Raw genomic sequence first — 26,409 nt, forward strand, 5'->3', positions numbered from 1 at the left:
TACAGAGATGAGAGCCACAGATGTGACCCTCATCTCTGTTGCTCCACCTACTTTTTGCTTCTGGTCCTGCTCACTGCTGGCATGCAGTTCCTGGAAGGTTGTCCACAATGAAATGCAACAATCATGTTGAAAACAAGGTCTCCTGGGTTAACCATTCCCCCTGCATCACAGCATTGACAAAGGGCAGCTTCTCTCCCAAGGGGAATATCAAGAAGGCAACTTTTCATGGGGACATCCATCCCATGTGTTGTGTTCCAGATCTGATCACTACATCTACTTTTTGACTGTTTAATTTTTTATTTTTTATTTTTTAAAGAAAATATTAAATGTGATCATGCATTTTATCTATTGCCTACTTAGGTCCTGAGATGCATTCATTTCCTCTTGTGTAAGCCTGCATCATTTTTGAACCACCAAGTAAAAGTCAGCCCATCAGTCATTAGGGATGGGTGAGTGGATGAATGAATTGGTCTGTTTCTAGACTCCGTCAGTTTTGCATCTCTTCATTCATAAGCCCATTCTATCCAATTTCTGCATTAATCTGTGTATTAAAAATAATCTACATGAAACTTCATGCAGACATAAATATTTTGAAAATATTTTCCCCTCAATGTGCATGATTTTAAGCATACTTTGTCACTAAATAGGCATTTCTATATACAGTCATACCTTAGAAGTCAAACGGAATCTGTTCCAGAAGTCCATTTGACTTCCAAAGCATTTGAAGACTAAAGTGCAGCTTCTGATTGGCTGCAGGAAGTTCCTGCAGCCAATCAGAAGCTGTGGAAGCCCTGTCAGATGTTCAGCTTCCAAAAGAACTTCCATAAACTGGAACAGTCACTTCCAGGTTTTGATCATTTAAGAGCCAAAACCAAGGGACGACTGTACATTGATCCCATTCACGTTGGGTTTCCTATTCTGTTAAACGACTATGAATAGTCAGGCTCCTCTTTCAAGTCATTGTGCTGAATACATGAACACCAAGAGGTTGGACTCAGAGATGTATGTGGTGTTGGGAGAAGATCCAGTCCACGTGGTCTGTTTCTGTTGAGTACCTTCGAGGTATGGATGATATCTGAAAAGTGCTTTTATCTCATAGAGTTCACTAACAGTCACCAAGATCAGAGCTAGGCATAGGGGGAAGAAATTTGATTCACTTCACTTTTTAAAGGCAAACCTACGCAGTCTGCACTTTCTAAAACAATACATGAACAATACATAGCCATCCTTCAAAAGCCACACTTTGGCAAATTTAGCAATGCAGTTCTTCAGCCCAAGCAACGTGAAAATGCATTATATTTGGCTGGGTGGGTGGGGAGTTGCTTTGCAAAAAACTGTATTCGGCAAAATCATTTTTTGAAAATGGTTAGGAGAAATTTGCAGTAGAACACTGAGGACTCTTTAAAAATAAATAAAGAAATCACAGATGGATGTTGAAATGTGCAGACTTGAGAATCGGGAAGGAGAAAGTGAGAGAAAACAAAGTAGATAGATTTCCTTATACTGAATCAGAGCCAACCCTGCTACATAGCTTTTCATCGTTGTCTGCACATCTCCACCTGGTTTCCTTGTGTGATTCTAGGATGAGATACATCTTTACTTTTGCTTTTAAGTTTGCAGCCAAGAAAGAGAATGTTGAGAATTGGCTGTGATAGCTAGATAGCTAGATACATATATACATTGATGATAAAAAATATGGGCTGCTTTAATTTGGCTATGGATAAATCCTGCAGCTCCATTACATTCAAGGTCTTTCCAGACCAGTCTGTGCTCAACCTTTCTCAGCCGGCCCTTTCCACGTGAATTTCAATTATACCACTTCCACTTTTGTACTAGTTTTCTGCCATAAATATGGCAGAGGAGACACTTCCATTATGAGCCTCTGACTTCCAGGAATTGAATGAACAGAGCTGGCCAAAACAAATTCAAAGAAATCAACCCACTGTATCTTGTAATGAACAGATTCAAGAACAAAATCACTGACCTGGGTCATTCTGTGGTAGCTTGCATTACAACAAAGGAAAGAAAATGTGAAATAACATTTTGCTTTGGAAGGTTGGATTCCTACAGCCCCTGGAAGGGCATTGTAACCCCCTCCCATTCCTGCTGTCATGGAAACATCCACAGCCATGGTCCTTACTGACATCAGAGCTCTGATCTTGGTGGGGGAGGATTTGGTTTGGTTCACACAACCCTTCCTAAGCTGCACTTTCTGAAACAATGTACAAAACAAAATACCACTATTGCAAACACACCCTTCCCCAAGTTTTGAGATGCAGATTTCCACCCCCAAAATGGATTTAAATTGCATATATTGGGAAAAGGTGTCCATAAAAATGGATGTATTAGTGAAAATAACATATGAAAACACATTATATTAGAGGAGAGAATGTTTTTGACAGTGTGTATGTTAAACAAAATGGCGTGCAACAGTTTATATAGAGGAGAAGAAATGGGTACTCAAATGCTGATAAATTTTCATGAGTACATTAGAAAAAAAACAACAATAGCAAACTGACGCACAAGCATGGGAAACGGAACTTTAGAGGGAGGAAAAATGGGGAACTGGGGGAAACTGACTTTTTTGGAATCATCCATTTCTGGTAGGGGTATTCACATGTTATAGTCAACAAGTGTACAATCTGTATTCACAAAGAGAAATTGCACAAATCAACAAAGGCTCACTCTTTCACACAAACACTTGAACATCTGTAGAAACAGCTGGTACCTGTGTTTAGTATAACATGTGAACAGATCTTAGTGTCAGGTTGGTTTGAGGGCATATGGAGGGAGTGTCAGGAAAGGGCTTCAACCCAAAGGATCCCAATCTATTCAACATGCCCCCAAACAAAGAAGAGATTTAGACAAGCTCGTGGCTATGTCTAGATCTCCCCATCTTTTCTCTTTCCCATTGCTGAGTCCTGTGTCAATGTTGTTTGGTGAGGATCATCTACATGTGTAAATAGCAACTTAATGCTGCTCTCATCAAATCATGAACATGCACATGTGAACAGGGTTCTAGAGGCCTTTGCACCACACACTTTGTTAATAGACACACAATATTTGCATTATCAGTATTGGGATGAACAGGAATGGCTTTTTAAAGATTAGGCTACAATGGCCTGAGCCTACAGGGGATTTGCCCAATGCCACCCATTGTGAGTAAAGATTTTGCAACATTTTCATTCATCCTAGCCTTCCAAGCCCTGTAGTTGAGCCATTGCACCACATGAGAGATCTAGACAAGCATTCTAAATGTATTTCTGTTGTGATTTCCATAATAAAAAAACCCATTCCTTGCATATTGAAGCTTCAGTCATGTACCATTTACTTACTCATAAATCCTTCTGACATCAGTGGGACTTATACATGTATTAATGATGGCAGTGTGGTATCCTTACATTGTGAATTAATGACCTAGATATTAACCAACACTGGTCTCGGGGATGGGTGGGTGGAATCACAGTACTGTTTAAGGTGATATTACAAGCTGAATATGATGTATGTGTGTTGTCTACACTCTCGGTATTCTTGCATTTTTGGAATAAAAACCAATGGGACTTCAGCCCAAACAACGGTATTGAGGTTACCAGGTATTCAGGACATGTCTTCCAATGTAGCAAAACTTGTCTCATCATTGAACTCCATACAAATATAAACTACTGATAGCTGTGGCAGTGGAAAATGATCAGAATGGATCTTTTTTTATTATAAGCTAAGTTAAAAAGTTAATTTGCAATGTGTGAACCATTAACCACAGTGACCCCTTTAATTAGACTATGGCATTTGCTCTCACACCCCAAATGGGAGCCATATGTTCTTTCCCATGAACTCTGTAGACTTCTGTGAGATCATCACTTCCATACCATAATAGTTTACTCCTTTCATGAGACTTCTATTCCAATAAATATACCTTCAGTAATTAAACTTCTCTCTTTCTCTCACAAATGGATCCAAGCTTAGGCAGATCAAGATGAGGGGGGGGGGACATATGTCTGATTAAAAAAGATAACTTTTGTGCCAAAACCAGGACCCCTGACCTATTGGTACAATTACTCAAAGCTTAATACGGTTTATGGCTCACTTGAGTCCCCATCCATTGTGACCTAGTAAAAGTGCTGTACTTTAGAGAAACCTCTCTAAAGGTCAAATGATTGGGAAGGCAAATTGCTTAGCGATGAACAATGTATTTACTAGATGTGTTGCAAAAGGAAAAGAGGGAGTTGTAAAACCTGGAATTACATTTGGGATCATTTTCTGTTCTCAACCTGCTTTGAATGCTGTAGAGGCACATAATAATGGCTTATGGATATAAATGTAATGCGTTTGGCGTTCATATTGGATTTCTGCTGTGGCTTGTGAAGTGGAATGCTAGTAGGAACTGCTAGTAGTTTCTGCTGGATGATCAAGGAGGGATGGGAGTTCTTATCGTTGCCAGAAATTGGTGGGAGGTGGTGCTTGAGGAAATGGATACATCACTTAGGGCTGGATGAATCTGTCAATTTCAGCTTCTCATATTCTCCAGTCTTAAATTCACTTCACAACATTTCTGCATCTGGTTGCATTTTTAAAAGTCTTCACCAAAATCCATCAGCATTTTAGTGTCCATTTCTCTTAATATACACATGTTTTGCAAGCACTTTGGACTGACACGGTGCCTTTTTGTGTGCTGTTTTCACTAATGCAACTTCCCCTTAATACATACCTTTTAGTACAAATTATTTGATTGGAGAACTGCATCACAAAGTTCAGAGAAGTGCAGATTTTGTAGGTTTCCGTCAAAATATGAACTGAATCTGATTTCTCCCACATCCCTCACTGACATTGTGGAAGTCTGCAGTTGTTGATTGACGGCAGCTATTGACTCAGCAATTACATTATTGGACAGAGGTGCCCCCTGCCATTACTTCCCTCACTTATGGGAAAACTCAGTTCCTCCAGATATTGCTCAACTACAACTCTCATCATCTCTGACTACCCCTCAGCCAAAAACACTTGAAGGACCACATATTTTCCACCCTTATCCCATTAATTATTGAAGTTCATTTAACTTCAGTAACCACCAGCAGTGACATGTGAAATAGTTGGAACTACTGTCTCCCATTGACTGTTTGCTCCATATCCTGGTGAATTTCCAAGTGGACCTTAGTATGCCCCCACACACAAATGAGTGGCTGGTTTGCATTTCATTCTATAGCAAAATCAATTGATAAATAATTGGTCTTGTGGATTCTGTTGTCATGAAGATCAAATGTGCCTTCTAACCTTGACACTGATGGGCCGGCTCTCATTGGCAGAGGGTTGTGGTGCCATTTGCCTCTTTGCAAAGGATTCACAGAAACATATTGACCCCCCCCCCATGTTTCTTACATATATACAGACTCATTCTCTAGACATTCCCTACTCATCATAATGGAGTACACTTCATTAGAGGTCCCCAGTTGGTCTGGGGCAGGTCTTATGAGCCAACTGCTATTTTCAATACCATCATTAACAATACAGTGGTACCTTGGGTTAAGAACTTAATTCATTCTGGAGGTCCGTTCTTAACCTGAAACTGTTCTTAACCTGAGGTACCACGTTAGCTAATGGGGCCTCCCACTGCTGTGCGATTTCTGTTCTCATCCTGAAGCAAAGTTCTTAACCCTGAGTTACTATTTCTGGGTTAGCGGAGTCTGTAACCTGAAGCATCTGTAACCTGAGGTACCACTGTACACAAAATGCAAAGATTGCCATGTGGGAGGGTGGGCATAAGGAAAAATTCCAAACTCCATAGCTGGGTTGTTGGGATCAACCCAAAATATCACAAAATAATGAACAAGTTTTTAAAATATATCTATCTCCAATTTGCTTTTTTATTACAGTACTTTATTGCAGTAAAAAAGATCTGATAAGATAAGGTGTGTGTTTATGCACCCCATCTCACCTTGTTGGGGGGGCACCTTTTTCCTCTTAGCGCACTTGACCTTGGAAATGTTTAGAGAGTACAAGACAAGAAAAATGTCCTGTTTTCCAGCACTGTCATCCATTACTCAGCTGAGCGGAGCCTTGCCATCCAAAAGTGGGAGAGGGATTAAAAAAGAGAGAGACTCAAAGGGAACACAAATTACATTTGCTGTGATCAGATAACAAGGAAATACAGTCAAGTCCCTCTCACGCCCTGAGGGGAAACACGTCTAATTACACATTCAGCAGTGCTAATATTTCCTTTAAGGCAGTGCATAAGGAGACAAAACCAGGGTGGCAACTTGCAAAGACTTTTCTTCCCTCCATCTCTCTTTCTCTCTTTCTTTTTCCCCTTTTCCCTGACCCCAGTGGTTATCTCCTGATTTATCAGCAATACTAGATGGATTTTTTCACATCAGTAGGCACCATCCAGAAAAAAAACCCAAAACAAAGCAAAGCAAAACAAAGCATAACAATCACAAAGAAAATCCAGGAAAAATAAATCAATGTCCACAAAGAAACTGACCAATTTCGGAAAGACCAATTTATTCATAAAAGCTATAGTCTGCAAGAGGCACCTTCCTTCTCTTCCATCCATAATATCATTGAATGGTGGCCCAAGACACAGCCAGAGGAAATGGTTGTTTGTTAGGTTTTCTATTGTTTCTCTCTGAGAGCTTCAACTTTCTTTAGCTTATGTTCTCCATCTCTTTCTTACACACACCCCACTTTACATTTCAAAAAGGGCTTCTTAATGAATTCTGGCTGATCACTATCCTAATTAATTTACGATAGCAGTGAAAATGGAGCTTGCTGAATAGATACAGGGGGGTAGGCTGGGGGGGGGAGGGCTCCCCTGTGCTCTGCCTGCAAAGTCCAGGCTGCTGCTGCAGGTAAACCTGTTCCATACTTGGGGATGTGTCCCACCATTGCTCTTCGAAGGTCGCAGTTGTGCCTTTATGGGAGCAGTGTTTTGCAAAAGACCCAGGCGACGACACGCTCCTGCAATCTTTCTTGTATTAATTGCTCATTCTCCCCTCAGGGAGATTGCATCTCCTATCTTGAATATGAGAGAGAGGTTGTTTGGGTTTCTTTTCAAAGGAGCAAATGAGTTTTCGTTGTCAGGGAAAGAAAGGCTTTCTTAAATTCTTCTCACTCGTGCACCGGAGATGTGTCAAGCGCTCCAATAGCTCAAGTTTTTTTTGGGGGGGGGCAAATGAGGTTAAGGAGTCAGGAAACTGATGGACTTACAGACTTAGCACAGCAAGAGCTAGCTTGCATGTGTGTGTGTGCGCGCACACACACACACACCGTGCAAGAATGAAAGAGAAGTAAAGACTTTTGAATGAACAGTCTCTTGTAAAGGATCGCATCACAATCTAAGCTTTCAGGTCATCACACCGGCTTCCAATAGTGGTTGCCACACAAAATAAATAAGAAATTTGATGAAAATTCTGTAAAGTGGCCTCATTTTTCTCAAGAGTGTGGTGAGGTGATAAAGAGGAAAATTCAGAAATTTCCCAAGAAAAATGAATATTTTGAGAAATTTTGGTTTAGCGTTGGCATCAGGACTCCTTTGACGGTGGCTAGCTCCCTAGACGTGGGGACGCGGGTGGCGCTGTGGGTAAAAGCCTCAGCGCCTAGGGCTTGCCGATCGAAAGGTCGGCGGTTCGAATCCCCGCGGCGGGGTGCACTCCCGTCATTCAGTCCCAGCGCCTGCCAACCTAGCAGTTCGAAAGCACCCCCGGGTGCAAGTAGATAAATAGGGACCGCTTACTAGCGGGAAGGTAAACGGCGTTTCCATGTGCAGCTCTGTCTCGCCAGAGCAGCGATGTCACGCTGGTCACATGACCCGGAAGTGTCTCCGGACAGCGCTGGCCCCTGGCCTCTTAAGTGAGATGGGCGCACAACCCCAGAGTCTGTCAAGACTGGCCCGTACGGGCAGGGGTACCTTTACCTTTACCTTTAGCTCCCTGTGATGAGAAAGTGAGAGAGAAGAGGGGAGGCAGACAAACAAAAGAGCTGGCAGTCTGGGAAAGAGGAATATGCACAGACCAAAACTTGGAAGCCAACCATACAATGCACAAGGGCTGTTGACAAGGCAAATGCCCAAGCCTAATGAGAAGTATTTATAAAGAGAACAATCCAGGTCAAGAAAGACCAATGGGCTACATAGAAGTGATGTTATAGTGCAGCCTTTCCAACCTTGGTTCCCCAGATATTGTTGTACTACAACTCCCATCAGCCCCAGCCAGCATGGCCTGATGGCCAGGGCTGGTGGGAATTATAGCCCAACAACATCTGGGAAAACAAGGTTCTGACAGGCTGTTTTGGTAGAATATGGAAAAGCAGCAACATGGCCGTTCTCCTCCAATCTGTCTCCTTTTACTCATCTGCAGTCATGCAGACTTAGAGTGCCTCAATTCAGGTCCTGGATATGCTTGACTTGAAAAGGAAGGAAGGAAGGAAGGAAGGACCCATATTAGAGGTGGGGAAATTATTTTGGTCACAGAGCATGGTTGAGAACATAAGTTTGTGCATCTGCAATTTCTGAAATGTGCAATTAAATCTTCATTTCTGTGAGACACTTCCCCCGCCCCCTGAAATTCATTCCTGACCAATATGTTTGCAACCTGGAAACTGTCAAAATGTCGTAAAAGGGAGGGCCTGTCCTGGTAAGATATGCACCACTAAGTAAAATTGCTTCCTCGAAGCAGCAGGAGTCTGTTGGGATAAGTATTAAATAAAGCAGATGAGCCTTAGGACATTTATTCCCTCTGATCATATAACGCCCAAATCCTTTAGAGCTTTGCTCATCCCCTATGGAGACTGAATTAGCTTCTTTACACAGACAAAAATAACAGACCCTTCATCCCTATTACAGAATAACTCCCCCTCCCTTTCTTTCTGTCCCTATGGAGCTTTGTCCATTGTCACAGGAAAAGAATTGTGATTATTACAGCTGCAGTGTTAGATCAATCAATCAGTTAGATTAATCAATTAGAAACATTTGGATTGACTAAAAAGGTGCCCAGGAAAAATCAGCCCGCAGATTATTATCATTTTAAAATCTTAATGCAAGTACTAGTTAACACTGCAGATGGCAGGCATCATCTTAGTAGAGGTATTCCTTCTTGAGAGTGAGCAAAGGACAAAGCGATCTTGCATTTCATCCCATTAGAACTATTATTTTGTATGCAGTTATATGTCGATTGGATCAAGTAAGAAATAAACAAAAACTCATGCAAAAAACCAGCCAAGATTTATTTAATTGGTGCCAGCCCTATATTTTAATAAAGTTTCTTCCCACCGCCGTGACTTCTAAGGATAGTCAGGGATTGTCAAAATGGTGCCCTCCAGATGTTATTGGACTCCCGCTCCCATCAGCCATTGGCTGTGATCAAGGATGATGGGAGTTGTAGTCCAGGAGCATGTGTGGGGCACTGCATTGTCTACCGGTGATGTAAACAAATAAAAATCTTAAATGTGCATTCTTGAAAGTTGTTTTGTTTAGTCGTTTAGTCGTGTGTGACTCTTCATGACCCCATGGACCAGAGCACGCCAGGCACTCCTGTCTTCCACTGCCTCCCGCAGTTTGGTCAGACTCATGTTTGTAGCTTCAAGAACACTGTCCAACCATCTTGTCCTCTGTCGTCCCCTTCTCCTTGTGCCCTCCATCTTTCCCAACATCAGGGTCTTTTCCAGGGAGTCTTCTCTTCTCATGAGGTGGCCAAAGTATTGGAGCCTCAGCTTCAGGATCTGTCCTTCCAGTGAGCACACAGGGCTGATTTCCTTCAGAATGGAGAGGTTTGATCTTCTTGCAGTCCATGGGACTCTCAAGAGTCTCCTCCAGCACCATAATTCAAAAGCATCAATCCTTCGGCGATCAGCCTTCTTTATGGTCCAGCTCTCACTTCCATACATCACTACTGGGAAAACTACTTGAAAGTAAGTCCTATTGAAATAAGTTGAATTTCCATTTAAGTAAACAAGGTTAGGACCAAGGCTGTAAGAGCTGTTGGACTATGTTTGTTTGGTTCTATGACAAGATATGAAGGTGCAGAATTAGTAAGCTTGGCTTTTCTGGGTCTCTGCACCATCCCATCTGAGAAGATCTATCTGTTCTTTTCCTTTAATTTGTTTTTTAACGGCTGAACAGGGATATTCCTGCCTGTCAGCCTGGCTTCTGACAATATCCCTTGCTGCTTATCTTTCACTCATCCTCTTCACTCCATCCCAATACTGGCAGCTGTGTCCATGTCACACCACCTCTGGTGAGGCAGGCGGGGAGATTAGCTGTGCCTGAAGCTAGTGCCAGGACTATATCCTGGATTAGCCTGGCAACTGCTCCATGCTACTAAGTCACTTTGGGCTCATCCAGACTTCCTTTTGCACCACACTTTCCAGGCACACATTTGTGCTTTAAAGCTCCACCTCTCTCTCTCTCTCTCTCTCTCTCTCTCTCTCTCTCTCTCTGTGTGTGTTTTTTCCCTTTAAGCATTTTCCCTGGAAAAACCCTCATTTTACCGCTGAATGGGAGCAAAAAGCCATCCACAGAAACCCATTTGCTGTTTGTGCCGGGTTTTCATGGGGAAAGGTCTGGGACCAAAAAACCCCATACTCGGACACAGAGCTTTAAAGCCCAGATCTGTGTCTAGAAATGTGCTGCAAAAGGAAATATAGATGAGCCCTTACTGTGTGTCAGAGTTGTAGCATTTTTGGGGAAGGTTTGTGAAGAACTAGTGGTACCGCAGAATGCAGGGAAGGGGAGCAACTCATAAGCACGAAGGTCCCCATTATTTTGACTGTTAAAATGTTCAGATGGACATGTGGTATAGGCCTCCACATGGCTGTACTATGACTGTGACACCTCTGACTGCACACTTGGGCAAAACACCTGCAGGGATTTCTTTTTGAAGGGCAGTGGTAGGAATTTCACACACCTTTGATGGGTGGGGAATATTTCATCTGAACCCATCCTCCTGTGGGGAGAGCAATGTATTTACCAACAGATAGTGAACACTTGCTTGTCCAGTCACACACACACACACACACAAACATATCCTTTCTATTTTTGAGGGGGAGAAATAAGCATCAAACAGCAAGGTTATAAAACAAAACAGTGCATCATTAAACACACACATACAAACAATAACAAAATATAATAGTAGCCAAAAATACAAAGCAAAGCAATATCAAATCAGTGAAAAGCAACCAAAAAAAAGTGAGGGTTGTGGGGGTTAATTAAAGGGTTGCAACCAATATGAGTCCTACTCAGAGCAGACCCATTGAAGTTAATGGAGATGACTAATGTAGGACAATTAATTTTAATGGGTCTATTCCAAGTACATGTTAGTTGGATATAACTCGCAGCCCAGTGAGAGAGTACTTGGGGGTTTGCAATGTGTGGGCAAACCGAGTGGAGTCACCTGCCTCTTGAGGATCAAACCAGCCTTCAGATCCAGACATCATCTGGCACTAAAATGGTATCATTTAAGAATAAAAATGCCGAATTCTTAGAAGGAATACCTTCAATATCAAACTTACTGCCTTTTTTTGGGACAGATTTTATAGTGTTCCATACAAAGACAGTATTCATAGGGAAATGTGTGGAGTACTACACAACCAAACCATTTGTCATATATATATATATATATATATATATATATATATATATATATACACACACACACACTGTTCTGGCTGTCAAGCAAGACTTGGGATGAAAATGACTGAAAATATTCTTTCCTTCTACCTCAGTTGAGGGAAGGAAAGTGTTAAGACCTGCCACAGTCCTAATCACTGTATAAAGAGGGGACATCTGGAACGGGATGCTTCAAAATCCAAACAGATGCTCAAACCTAGCCCACCAGATAGGGCCAACAGCCGAGGCAATTAGGAAAAAAATGTCATTAATTCCACCAAAGGTAATTCCTTCATATTAAGTTGAATTACACGAGCCACGAATTTGGCTTACAGTTTTAGAAGTGCAGAAAGTTTCTATCTTTTGAGTACATGTTTGCTCCTTGCCATCAGAAAATCATGCTAATTTGAAGGCCAGGAAGGTCATTTGATGCCAGACCTATTCTTGTGTCACTGCCACCTGAGCTCACCCCCCACCCCCAGACTGGGGGCTTTCTATTCTATTTCAGCTTGTTGCTGGAACAGAATTGTAGTCACTATTCCTGTAAAAGTGAGCAATGATGGGACCAAGTATATCTCTCTTGGGAGCTATTCCAGATGCTTAATGCCAAATATACCCTCTTTGAGTCCCTGCATACTGTATATACAAGTCGCAGGGGTGACAACTTGAATAAAATATTAGGGAGGGGGGCTGTGGCGTTTGTCCTCCTGTGTGTGACATCATACTGGGTTCATAGGGAAAGGGTTAACTAATTGTAAAATGACTAACCAATGGGAACCCAGGCGGCAGAGCTAACTGTGTATAAGGTTTAAACTGCCAACCTAGCAGTTCAAAAGCATGTCAAAGTGCAAGTAGATAAATAGGTACCGCTCTGGCGGGAAGGTAAACGGCATTTCCGTGAGCTGCTCTCACTTCGGTGAGAAGTGGCTTAGTCATGCTGGCCATATGACCCAGAAGCTGTACGCCGGCTCCCTTGGCCAATAAAGCGAGATGAGCGCTGCAACCCCAGAGTCGGTCACAACTGGACCTAATGGTCAGGGGTCCCTTTACCTTTACATTTAAGGTTTAAGCACAGAGGTTTTTTGAGGGAGTTAGAGTTGTTGAGAAGACAGTCTGAAGTTAGAAGAGACAGAGAAGATAAGTCTGTGGGTTGGGCTAGACTGGTGTGAGAGAGTGAGAGGATTTGTTAAGAGGAGTCAGTCAAACAGTTGATAATCAATCAGAAGGTATGAGGAAGGTATAGGCCGGTAAAGAAACAAGAATATTATCTGAGAAACCATAAACTTGTTAATGTTTGTAAAATAAACTTGGTTTTTTTGGTTCACTTTTAACAACTGACTGGACTCGGTGTTTTACCAGAGAGTAACTGGCTGGTGGCAGCGGGGAAGCAAGCATTGTGGTGGCACAGGGTTCAATAGACCAGTAAACGTCCGGGGACCCTGTGTGATCTCCACAGGGACAAGTATGCCCTGCCCTGAATAATTGATCATATGATGCATTGCATGGGCACCATTTGAATGGCAATACCCCTCAACTTTGGGGGTGCGGCCCCTCAAATATTTTATTTGGAGGGGGGCAAAGACCCCTCAGCCCCTAGGAGTTGGCTCCTATGATAAGTCCCCCAAAAAGAGCCTAAGAAGAGAAATGGAGTTGTTGGGTAGGCTCAAGCAGGGCAGGGGCATGAGAGACAATTTTTAAAAATATTCCGGTCCTAAGCTTTAATATTTAAAGATCAAAACCAGCACCTTGAATTGAGCCTGGGAGCAGAATGGGAAAGGCAAACAGGCCCATCTGATTTGTGCTAGGTGAATGGGAACCATTTCCATGAAGTGTGGGGCTTGTCGTGTCAAAGGACATTTGGAATATTAACACTGATTCATGTTTCTCCTCAATTGGCAGATAGGGTGGGAGACTAGAGGTGAAATGAATCATGTCATGATCTCAGGGCTATAATGGCTGAGGGTGGGGAGGCTTTTTGGAAAACCTCATTCAGAGCTGTATCATCCAGTGCTGCCATTCTACTTAGGCAACATAATTCTGTGCAACAGATTTTCCCCATCCTCTCCTTTCCCTTGAACCCCTGCAAAATCTGTTCTAGAGGATCAAGGGACCCCATGGAGAAAATTTTAGGGGTATGCAGGGAGAGGGGATGAAGGGGTACATCCTGTTTTGTGAGTGGAATGCCACTCACACAGGGATACAACCCTTAGAAATTTGCAATATTCATTAGTATAGGAAATGTACACATAGGAGATGTTGCGTTAAATATCACTGGGTCTCGGGGGCAAGCTGCTGACAGCTACCATGTGGCAGCCACAACTTGTAGGGCCTTTACAGAGGAGAAGGAAGAGACTAAAGATTCCATTGAATGCATGTTACATAGAACTGGGAATGTAATCCTAGAGAACTTAAGGTTAACTCACTTTGCATTGCTTTTGTCTGACTGTTCAATTAGATTTTTATCGCTGCAGCTGCTAAAACAAAGAGCTTTCTCCTCAAACTGATGAAGTGAATTTGAGTGCTCTCCCTTTCTCCACCTGCGATACACATTTGGATTTAAATCCTTTCCCTTCGGAGAGTTTCAACGAACTTTGACCAATTGCAATAATTCACTTAATTTATCATTCACAGGTTGTTACATCATGACCTCGCAATTTGGAATCCATAATTCATTAATTCATTAATTGCAATCATGACTGTAATGTATTATTTTGGTATTTAAACATGGAGTCATATAATAGGATGCAGAGTAGTTCTGAAAACCTGCATGATGTTGGATACAGTTGTCATTGATCATCTGTGGAGCACTTTAACTGTGGAAAAGCACCGTACAACACAAAGCTCATCCAGTCTTCTACCCATAGACACACAAATGCCATCTTTTATTTGTTTTAGGGATGCTTGAGAATTTCATTTCATCTGTATTTTAAAGGGATGTGACCTGGTTTGCACTTCCCAGACTAATACCCAGAGCAGAATGCAGTTATGAGTTGGCTTTCACACTCCAGTGACTTTTGCTAAACACTTCTTGGCTCAAATAATGTACCAAATGCACATAAAAAATGTATGCTTTAGGTTAAAATCCACATAAAATGTGGATTTTAGGATAAGATGAATACAGCAATGTATATTTTAGGATAAAATGCGTGCAAAATAATGTACATTTTGTACGTTCCTTGAAAATCACAGATTGACACTGAAATGGCATGGAACAGATTTATGAATGAACAGATGTGAAACTGACACAGATTGAAAATAGACTGATTCATAGCCATCTCTTACATGATGCTTTTTCCTGTCCACCAGGCAAGTAGCATCCTTGATGTGGGGCAATTTTAAAGAGGAAAATAGCATGGAGAAAGGGGGTTAATCCCCTCCCTCAGTGCTGTGATCCTGATTTTATTTGCACTCCCCCCACCCCCCAAAATATCTGTGGTTGCTCTTACATTTTAAAAAAAAGTTGCACCCACACATGCGCAAGATCTTGGGGGGGGGGTAATTCACCGTTGTTTCCTGTGTCTCAATGAGCAGCTGAGCTAAATAAGAATAATAATTTAAAAATAGAGATTTGCTGAAACCCTTCAAGTGAGGTTATTCTGGATTGCACTTGGACTGTTGCAAATATTTCCAGTTTCCACTTGTCAGGCTGAAAACAGTGACTTGGGCCCAATTTAGACATGTTCATTCAACTTTGCAGAGCCTCTTTAATTTATCTTAGCTACCACAATTTTCACCACCTGGTTCTACTTCCTTTTTCCTGGATTTGCACCATGAGTGACCTCGGTCAATCAGGGTTCCCATAGCATCCTAGATGGTGCCACAAGGCTGGGTAGCCACTTGGATTTGGCAACATGATGACATCACTAAGAGCAAATTAGGTCAGTCAAGACAGTTGAGACTGAAGGCAGTGCTTGCTTGATTAGGCACGCAGGAAGCCCTAGCCTAGACAATCAGGGACCAGGCAGTGAACAGGACATCACTAAGCTACATAGACAATCAGATTTAGCTACAGCATGGCACCACTTAGGGCAAATTAATTTAATTAAAGAAAGTGAATGAGAAGGTGCAGCAGATGGTAATAGAAACAAGAAATGGATGAACGTTCTTGCAAGCAATATTGAAAAAATCAGGGATAATACATTGAAGAGAATTTCCCTCCAAGCAATAAATGATTACTACTTCCATGCAGCAAGGGGGTATGTCTGAACCATGTGAGATGAAACAATTGTGTGGGACCTTGGCAATCAAGTGGCACCTTTCAGACGGGGTGCAAGTAGTTGGGCATGACACATGAGCTTGCCTTCACTCATGTTGTGTTGTCCCCCCCCCCATGTTGTTGCTGTTTAGTCGTTTAGTCGTGTCTGACTCTTCATGACCCCATGGACCAGAGCACGCCAGGCACTTCTGTCTTCCACTGCCTCCCACAGTTTAGTCAAACTCATGCTGGTAGCTTCGAAAACACTATCCAACCATCTTGTCCTCTGTCGTCCCCTTCTCCTTGTGCCCTCCATCTTTCCCAACATCAGGGTCTTTTCCAGGGAGTCTTCTCATCTCATAAGGTGGCCAAAGTATTGGAGTCTATTGGATCTGTCCACCCAGTGAGCACTCAGGGCTGATTTCCTTATGAATGGATAGGTTTGATCTTCTTGCAGTCTGTGGGACTCTCAAGAGTCTCCTCCAGCACCATAATTCAAAAGCATCAATTCTTTGGCAATCAGCCTTCTTTATGGTCCAGCTCTCACATCCATACATCACTACTGGGAAAACCATAGCTTTTACTATACGGACCTTTGTTAGCAAGGTGATGTCTCTGCTTTTTAAGATGCTGCCTAGGTTTGTCATCACTTTTCTCCCAAGAAGCAGGCGTCTTTTAATTTTGTGGCTGCTGTCACCATCTGCAGTGATCATGGAGCCCAATAAAGTAAAATCTCTCACTGCCTCCATTTCTTCCCCTTCTATTTGCCAGGAGGTGATGGGACCAGTGGCCATGATCTTCGTTTTATCCCCATGCTTGCCCCTAAAGCCTGGGCTTGTAACCATGCTGCTGCACCTAAGAAGTTGTCTTCTTCTACCTCCAACACCAGACTTTGTGTTTTGTCATAGAGTTCTGCAGACAAAGCCCCATTCCCCTGCTGAGTAGGAGCGGACCTCTCAGATCAGATCTGCAGTATTTCTGGACCTCTGCCTGCAAAAAGAAAAGAAAAAAGACCACAGTCCGCCTTGGATTTCACTATGCAAAGCGCACTTATTGAAATCAGCTGAATTAAAGCTTCTCTTCCAATATTTCTTTTCCACGTGGGTTACTACTGACAGAAACTGCGAGGAGTGAAGATGCACTCCCTGCCTAGCTCTGTTAATGGATTATAATTCTGCACTGCAAAGCCACCTGCTGTTCTCTTGCACTCTTTTTCACCCCACCTCTGCTGTTCTGCCTGCTTTAGCCATGCACTGCATGTTTTCAAGCTAACATACAGAGAGGGGGGGATATTATTTTTTAAAGACTATGGGATACCTGTATTCAAAAGTTGTAGTCTCAAGTTGAAGGAAAGCACACACAACCAGAAGTACCATAACTGCCCTACTATATACATATGTAGCATTTCTATCCCATCTTTTTCTTCAAGAAACTCAAGGTAGAATGCATGGTCTCCCCTTCCTCATTTACTGTAATTCCCACAACAACCTTGTGTAGGCTAAGAGGCAATGCCCAAGTTAACCCAGTGAACTTCATGACTGAGTGGGGATTTGAACCCTGGTCTCCTGGGTCCGAGCTGGACACTCTAACCACTGCACCACACTGTCTCTCTTGTATATAGTTTTGCCTAATATACTTATTTTTGCAAGCAACTTCCCTACTATGATGCATCTTTATATGTGTCCCCCCTCCCAATATAAGCACTTCTATGCACACTCCAGACTAGTATATATATACTTGTACATATTACTTGAATGGAGAACTGCCCTGCAAAATTCAGAGAAGTGCAGCTTCCATAGAATGACTGCAGATTGGTTTAGGTATTGTTTCAGGAAGTGGAAATTATGTAGTTTCACCTTTCAGTGTGAAATGTATTGAATTCCTCCTCCATGCTTACCAGGGAACAAATACATTTGTTTTGGGGCCTGGTTCCATGCAGTGTGCTCCCATCTGGTGATCCTCACCACAGGTCAGCTGAGGCAGAATTTACATGACTGGTTGGCTTGCGTGAAACATAGAGGTGCTTTTAAAATGGAATTGTCCCTTACGGGACAAACTGGGTACATCTTGAAGTAAGTAAATGAATAAACCCATCTTGGACCTAATCTAATTAAGTATCTTGTGTTGTTTGTGTGGCTCATTCATTTCTCTCTCCTCTTTCCCTCTCTTGTAACCAGCTGTGACCTAGAGGTTGCTTGTTGTATTATAAAAAGGGTTTTTTTCTGTCTGTGTTGTACAAGCAGGAATAAGGGAGGCAGGAATGAGCACATTGTCTCCCTGCTAATTAAAAAAGATGCCTGGAGGTTAGCCTCTCTCGCACTCGGGAAACCGAAAAACAGAATGATGAACCCCATTTCAAAGTGGAATAATAATAAAAAGTGTGTTTTGAATTTCAAAGGAACTCATAATTATTGGAAGGACCAGTGCTTATGGCACACCTGATGCATGTGAAGCCCTGGTGTCACAGATGGAGAAAGTTTCCAATGGTAAGAAGGTCTTTACAAGCAGGTTAGAGGGATGGTGATAAAACAACACCATGGAGGTAAATTAAAGCATATCCTCTATTTTATTTTTTATTTCTTTCCTATTGAACCATCTTTATGCCCCAGTACCTCAACATCTTCTGGACCACCTCTCCTGATATGAATCTCTTCTACCCTTAGATCATCATCTGAAGTCTTTCTTTAGGAAGATGATGGCAAGGGAGGGCATTTTTAGTTGTGAAATCCCCATCTGTCGAATGTTCTCCCCAGTGAGACCTACCTGGTGCCTTCAGTGATGTATTTTTTGGTGCCAGGTAAAACCTTACCTCCCCTCCAGGTTTTTCTTGGACTATGATGGTAATGTTTGCTGGTAGTTGTGCTGCATAAGCTTTCTGGCGCTGTTATTGGGGGTTACTTGTGTGTTTTTTATGAACTGAATATGTTTCTGTGTAAATGTTTTTTCTGTAAATGTGTTTTTTATTATAATGTATTTTTTTACTTATGTTCTTAAATATGTTGCAAGTCGCTCGGAGACCTTTTTGTGTAGCGAGTGACTAACAGCTTCAAATAGTGATGATGATTGACATCTTCAAATATCTGAAAGGCTGTCACCTAGGCAATGGAACAGTAGCTAATGGGCTCAAATTACAAGAAAGGGAATATCAGCTAAATATTAAGTAGGTCCTGAGGGTACAAATTGTTGGACGGTGAGACAGACTGCCTCAGAAGGGGGGCGTCCCTCAGTGGCCTTTCCTTCATTAGAGATGTGCAAGCCGATCTTGATGATCAACCTCAAGCATGCTGATGCAGCAGATGGACCCGATGGTGTTTGATGTCTGTCTGTCTATCCATTTATCTATGATCAACATGAAGGGTTGACATTGTTGGGGGGGGTTGGGACACCTGCTGGAGCATCTGTGCCATGTTGATCTCACATCCACCTTGCCACACCGCCTCTCCAGCCCAGGATGAAGCAGTGACTCAGCAAGAGGGAGTTCAGGGAAGCAGTGTAGTCCCACCACACTGTCCATTGTTCACACCTACAAAGATTCTAATCTCTCTCTCCCATCCCACCGCCTGAGCCTCCTGACACTTCTGCTCCACTTCAATGCTGTCTTGAACAGGAGATACTCAGTTTGTCTTTATTTATCTTTGCTGCAAAATAAAGTGGATGGAATGGGGAGGAACTATCATGTTGTGTTCTATTAACTGGGTCTGGTGCTCTGCCTCTTACACTGGTCAGCTTGTAAGCAGAACAGTGGAGAGGAGAGATGTCCACCACTGCCTCTTTCTTTTGCCCTGGAGACAGACAAGTCAACATCTGTTGACCAAGAGGGCAAGGTGAAAAGTGACACCTTCAAACTACATGACAGGGGATTTCAGGTAAATATTAGGGAGGACTTTCCGACTGAGTTGTTTGACAGTGGAACAGACTGTCGTGAAGGTGGTGGACCATCCTTCATTACAGACTTTCATAGTAAAAAATTATAAAATAATCCAGTGGCACCTTAGAGACCAACTAAGTTTGTTCTAGGTATAAGCTTTCATGTGAACTTAGTTGGTCTCTAAGGTGCTACTGGACTATTTTTTATTATTTTGACTGCATCAGACCAACATTGCTACCTACCTGAATCTAGACTTTCATAAGTAGAGATTGGATGATCACCTCACAGAGTTGCTGGAGCAATGCATTCCCTGCATTGGCAGGGTGGGGCTTGGACTGAATGAATGAATTTATTATTTTGGTCACAGACCAGTTCCAGGGGCTTGGTTTTAGATAGCCTTTGAGGTCATTTCCAGCTATATTCCATGAGTAGAGGACTTTATTCAGCCCAAAGGCCATATTCACTTCTGTGCAACCTTCCAAGTGTCACGTGTCACAGCGGTTGAGGGTAAAAGGCAAAAATAAATGTGACAGATATTTTGACTGCACAGTAGGCTAGTTTTTTCACACACTCCCTTCACTGTATCCAGATAAGTAAGATGCATTAACACAGTTCAAGGGCATATTTCAGCCAGACAAAAACTTTTGGGGTGCAAAGTAAGGTGGTTTGGGGAGAGGATGTGCAGCCTGCAAAGAGGCCAGATAGAAAGTTCTGGGGTGTTGCATTTTGCCGCTGGGACTGGCATTCTGCCCACCCCCATATTCTAATCAGAATGTACATATAGCTGTTCTTTAAAAAACATATACAAAGATAGATAAAACAATTGTTGGGGGGTGGAGAAGACAGGAGAGGAGCAGGAGGCCAAGAGCAGCAGTGAAGTAGAATATAAAAGCTTTTGCTCCCCCTTGGCCAGATAATTGAGGAGGTGTCAGCTTGCACCATGCATCAGTTGTAGTGAAGTAGAAGCACTGACTCATTGCCTCCCCCAGAAAGGAGGGAGGTTGAAGACCTCCTCCTCCTCTCCCAATACCAATAATACAACAAAAGAATCGGAAACCTCTGCAGGCATTTATGTGGCTTGATTAAACAGACACCACAGCCTCTCTGCTGTGCCCTGAAACCTCCTTCCTTCCATCCCTTCCTTCAATTTTCTCTTCCTCGCCAATCCTTTTGAAGATGCATCAGGTCTGGAGTTCAGATTAATCCAACTGCTAGATGTATTATTCATTTCTATGCTTTAATGATGTGATAAGGTTTCTGGAAATAGGAAAAGGCTCATTAAACTGTCATTTGAATATAGATCACAACTAAATTTGGAGGGAGAGATGGAGCTTGCCAGCCAAGCGTTCTCTCCATCCCACATCCCTGCTTTGCACACATGCCGTGCGGGCATTTCCAGAGGAGAGAGCACAGAGATTAGCACTTATACACTATTGATTCTTCAATTAATTAGTAGAAGGGGTGCAAGGAAAGGAGGGAATTTGTAAAGGGGGGCAATGCCTACAGACAGTGAGATCAGTAGAGGCAGGTCTGTCAATTTGCTATCTCAAAAAGGGAAAAAGTAAGAGAACCATACTTCTCTGGTTGATTGTCTAGTAATATCACAAAGAGCTATCTCTCACAGTTCCTCCTGGTTGGATGTTCTTCTCCATTTTCTAATACAAGAAGCCAATGAAAACTATTTCTATGTGTGCTCTCTACTCCCCTACCTGCTTCTTTCCCCCCTTTCCTTACTTGAGTCCTCTCCAGCTGGTACTGAAGATTGGAGATGTTTCAATATTTTTGAAACTTAATGAGTGTTTTGCCTCCACTTCTTCTGAAAAATAAACCCTTTGGAACCAATGGGATGCAACATATGGCTGCCTCTGAAGCTTCAGGTATGGATTTTTGGCTGGCACCCATTAATCTCAAACTTTTTTGGAGCTTCCAGAGCTACATCACCTTGTGCTTATCCACTCATACCCTTGATGATGCTTCTTGTGGTCTCCTTCCTCCATTCCACCACAGAGTTGGAAGTAACCTTAGTAGTCATCTCCTCCAGTTTCCTGCCAATGTGGAAAACCCATTCCCATGGCATCCCTGATAGGCAATCATCCACTCACTCTTTGCTTAAAAGCAAAGACATGTTGACTGCTCTGTTTCACCAGGAAATCAAATCAAATCTTTATTGTTATGGTTAGGAAATTCTTCCTCATGTTTAAGTTGAAATCCCCTTTCTTAGCATTTTATCCAATGTTAGCCCTACTCAGAATAGACCCAATGAAATTAATGGACATGGCCAAGTTAGGGTCTTTAATTTCAGTGGGTCAACTCTGAGTCAGACTTGGTGGGATACAATGTGAACCTATTACCAGTGCTTTTTTCGGGGGGGCAGGGGTATGCATACCCCTAAACATTTTGTGAATCTAAATTTGGCCTCATTAAAGGGCAGTGTTTCAATATGAGTAGGAAAATGAAAGTACCCCTAAACATTTTTTTAGAAAAAAGAGCAATGCCTATTAGTATAGGTCCTACCTTTGGAACAGCAGAAAACCAATATGCTCCATAATTGTAGATGTGGCAGCCCTTCAAATTTTTGAAGAAGGCTGTCATTACCCATCTTAATCATTTCTTTTCCAGCTCAACAGATCCACCTCCTTCAGTTCTTCTTCAAAGGACTCACTATCTTTGCTGTCTTTTGTTGGGAACATTTCAGTGTGTCAATATCCTTCTTAAAGCTCATTTCTGCTTCTTCCTCTCTCCAATGCTTGGAATCTCCAGCTGATACTGGCGATTTGACTGGATACATTTCAGTACTTCAGGTCTAGGTTTTCACATGGCAGCCATTCATTTCATAACCCTTAAGAATTTCCAGAGCTACATCACTGGAGTACACAATTAGACTCATTAAGGGAGTCCACTTAACGTGACCTGTTTGCAGCTCTGGTTTCCAGAGTCAATTCAAAGTCTGATTTTGACCTATAAAGCTTCATGCATTCCAATAATTCAAGGACTACGTCTCTCCATTTAAACCAGCCTGGACCCTGTGTTCAGCATCTGAGGCCCTTTCTCTGTGTGCCCCTTCCGTAGAAGATGTGCCTTACTTGAGGGAGGGACAGAGGGTGGCCGTATAAGGATGGGCCTTTTCAGTGAAACACACACAGCCTACACCAATTTGTGGAATGCTCTCCAAGGAAAACATGCCTGTTGCTATCATTGTCTATTTTGGGGTATCAGGCTAAGTCATTCTTTTTTTCTTTTTACCCAGGCCTGTGATAGTTAAATTAGCCTCTACTTTGGTGCTCATCTTTTAGTGGGTCTGGGTATTGTGTTGAACCAGGAACATTTTAGGAATTTTGTGTTGCACATAAATTACTGGCTCAAATTTTCTGGCTCTTAATTGATTTTACCAGCATGTATTTTATCTTGTTAAGTCATTTTGAGATTTCTGTATATATACAGGAACGAACAAATATTATGATTAATCATCATAATCTCTGAACAATGTCTCATGTGGTCTCCTTCCAATATTGCTATACCATGGCATGCACATGGCACCTCCATGGCATTATGTCATTGATTGCCAGCTGCTGGGAATCACAGGTGGGGAGACTGCTGTGGCTCTCATGTCCAGATTGCAGGCTTCCTATCATCATCTGGTCAGCCAGTGAGAACAGGATGCTGGACTAGATGAGCCACAAGCCCAATTCAGCAGCATTTCCTTATGTTCTTATGTAGGGAAGTCATATCCACCAACATCTCACAGACAAAAATAGGGATGCAGTGCCACTGTTCTCACATCAAGAATCACTTGGCAATCCCTGAGTTATCAACTTCTGCATACCATTGAAGGCTTTTTCTTTACTTCCTTGCAATATGCTGAATTCATTTGCATTCATGTTTAAATCCACTGATTTAAACGCCGAAAGGATGTTTTGTTCTTTTGGTTAAAGATACACTTTGGGGGTGGGGGAACCATAATTGTCTTACAATCTGTTTCCAAGTATTCAAAACATACCTTACCAGCTGCAGTGTCTGAAATGGCAAGCTGTGCACTGCATGGTGCCGGAGGGCTCACATGCACTTGCATTTATGCTTGTGCATTAGAGGTAAGATCCATCCATCCACCCACTAAAAGATTTCACATCCAGCAGCTCTGCAGAAGGAGCTGAGTCCTGAAAAATGGGAAGAGAGACTGGCAATATGTTAGCACAGCATCCAGAAATCTTATAAATAGGAACATTTACCAGGTCCAGGGATCTTAATCTCAGGGTTGTGGGTTCAAGCTTTGGGCAAAAGATTCCTTCATTGAATTAGATTACCCTTGTGGTCCCTCCCAATTCTACAATTCTATGATTAGGAAATTCATGCCTCTGGTCCAGTTGGCAGTGAATGCACGCAAAATCGACACACCCTTCTCTCTATCTTCTGCGTTTGGCAGTGACTGTCACTGCTTACATAGTCAAATTGGCACTGCCCGTGCACCAAAGGGAGGTATAAGAAAGTTCAAGGGAACCCTAATGGTTTTCAGAAGTACACATTTTGATAGAGGTCCCACTTGTCTCTCTGAATCCCCAGGTATCTATTCCTCTTTCATTCTGAAATCATCTGCAGAAGGGTAAGTGCTCTAGACTTAGCAGTTATCAACATACAAGGCTTCCTGTAGTTAGAAACATAGTCAATACATCTCCATGATATGAGGAGCAGTGGTTCTGAGGAAGGAACATAGGAAGCTACCTTATACCGAGTCAGGCCACTGACCTATCTAGTGCACTACTGCCTATGATTGACTGGCAGTGGATCGCTGGGGTTTCAGGCAAGGAGTCTCTCCCAGGCCTGGCTGGAGATTGAACCTAGGACCACTTACAAACAAAAGAGATGCTCTACTACTGAGCTATGGTCCTTCAAATGAGCTATGGTTTCCCATAGGCTGTGCCTATACAGTTTCTGAGGGATCCTGAGATTGATTTAAAATAGTCTTTGGGGGAGGCATGTTCGTATGTGTACTTCCTTGGATAAAGGTTTGAAGCTCCCCCAGCTCTTGCCTGCTTTTGCATGGTGTGGTCCCTGAAAATTATCTTTCTGCAGCAGGGAAGTCAAAGATATAGTCACAGCCTCTGGGTGAGTAGCTAACAAGTCTAGTTCTAAGGTGTAGGAATCTTCCCAACTCCACCTGCCCACAAGGACCTTAGCTCTAGGAAGAGGGGGGCACATTCTTTGCCATCATAGACTTCTGCTCTAGCAGACGATCTAATTGTGCTGAGATCCTACCAACTCTTTGGTGTACTTGGCATAATGCATAACCTAGACCTAGAAGCTCCAGAAGACTTTCCAAGGTAGTCCTATAAGAAAGAAGTGTGTTGGGTAAAGTCACACACTATTGACAAAAAAGGGAGAGTTCAATAGAAGATATGAAGAAATCTACCACTTCCATCTAGTGGATCTGCTTACCTGTGTTACATAAGACTGTATAAGAAGCTACATTAGATAAGTAAAAATCCCACAGAGTACCCTGTAGTGACTATGAACAACCTCCAGGTTCATTTCAGCAAAAAAGGTTGACATGTTTTGTCTTCCACCAGAGGGTGCTACAATGTCTTGTCATCTAGCCAGGAATAACAGCAGCATCAATCACAGGTTGGCTGAACTGGGTGTGGTGTGGTGGGGAGGCAGTTTCATTTTTATGACCTTCCACAGGGCTTAATCTCTGGATATTTATTATGAACATACAACAGTGGTGGTGGATGAGCCACATGACACCCTCTTTCCTTTCCTTTGTTAATGAATCAGCTGGGGTAAAATTATGATGTTAAATAACCAGAAACACAAATGGTTCGTTTCTGAGTCCTTTTATGGGCTCCATTGCACTCCTGATGATGGCACTGGAAGGACAACAGAGTCAGGGCACCTTGAGGTCTCGCCACCCTCCTCACAAGACCCCCACAACACTTTCTCCTTTCTCTGAAAGCTATATGGCATCATGGGCAGCAGGGGCTCTACTGCAAAGAACCATGGGAAATGTAGTTCCTATGGATTCTGATGTGGCTATGGAACCTTACCCTTGCCATTGCACTGCTGAGTTCCGGGTGTCTGGGAGCCCTCTGACATAGGACATCAGCAGGACCTTTCTCCCCTTACTTTCCACCTCAAACCACACTCCTCTTCTCTGGCCTGGTAGGGTGGAAAGCAAAGAGGCCAGCGGCAAGCAGAGCCAATGACAGGAAGCAACTCATTTTCATTTTCTCCCTCTTTCTCCTGCCTGTGGAGCATGGACTTAGCCAGGATTGGGGGGGCAGGCATTATGCTGGGGGGGGGGCAGAACTGAGTTATCTGCATGCAATTAGTCAGTTGAGTATTTCTATTTATTTACTTGATTTATGGAGGGGGCAGCTGATCCTCCTGGCTATGCCCCACTCCCAGCTATGCTCATGCTGTGGAGTCCTACAAGGGCAAAACTAAGACAAAGAGGGAGGGAGCTGACAGCCAGGGACATCTCCTGGATCAAATGTGAGTTAGAGAGCAGGGAAGTGAGGGCTGTCCAAGGGCAGACTGAAGTTAGTAGGGCAGTGCCCCATTTATCCTACTAGGCAAGCCTCCAATTCCCAAAGATCTGTGTCTAGAAGTGACTGAGTTCTCTGGCAGCATTTCCTTCCTCTTTCACCATGGCAGTGCTCAGCTCTGGTGGGATTGCTGTGCAAAAATGCTAGTGACGCAGAAGAAAACCTCAAGCATCCTTCCCACCCCTTCTAATAGGGTAGATGCCTGCACGGCCACAAA

The 26,409-nt window shown here is 42.8% G+C and overlaps 1 long non-coding RNA gene across 2 annotated transcripts in view; it reads left to right on the forward strand.

The window, feature by feature from the left end:
* Positions 1–878: 878 nt before the first annotated feature.
* Positions 879–26,409, forward strand: part of LOC309358310 — a 40,501-nt gene continuing 14,970 nt past the window's right edge. The window contains exons 1-3 of one of the 2 annotated variants that reach the window (XR_014163440.1): positions 879–1,062; positions 18,184–18,271; positions 19,231–19,368. This is a non-coding gene — a long non-coding RNA (uncharacterized lncRNA). Of the gene's footprint in view, positions 1,063–18,183; positions 18,272–19,230; positions 19,369–26,409 lie in introns of those variants that run through there. The other variant, XR_014163439.1, reaches the window with a different exon arrangement.

Source organism: Podarcis melisellensis (genome assembly GCF_964234715.1).
Source record: "Podarcis melisellensis genome assembly, chromosome: 15".
Lineage (NCBI taxonomy): Eukaryota > Metazoa > Chordata > Lepidosauria > Squamata > Lacertidae > Podarcis > Podarcis melisellensis.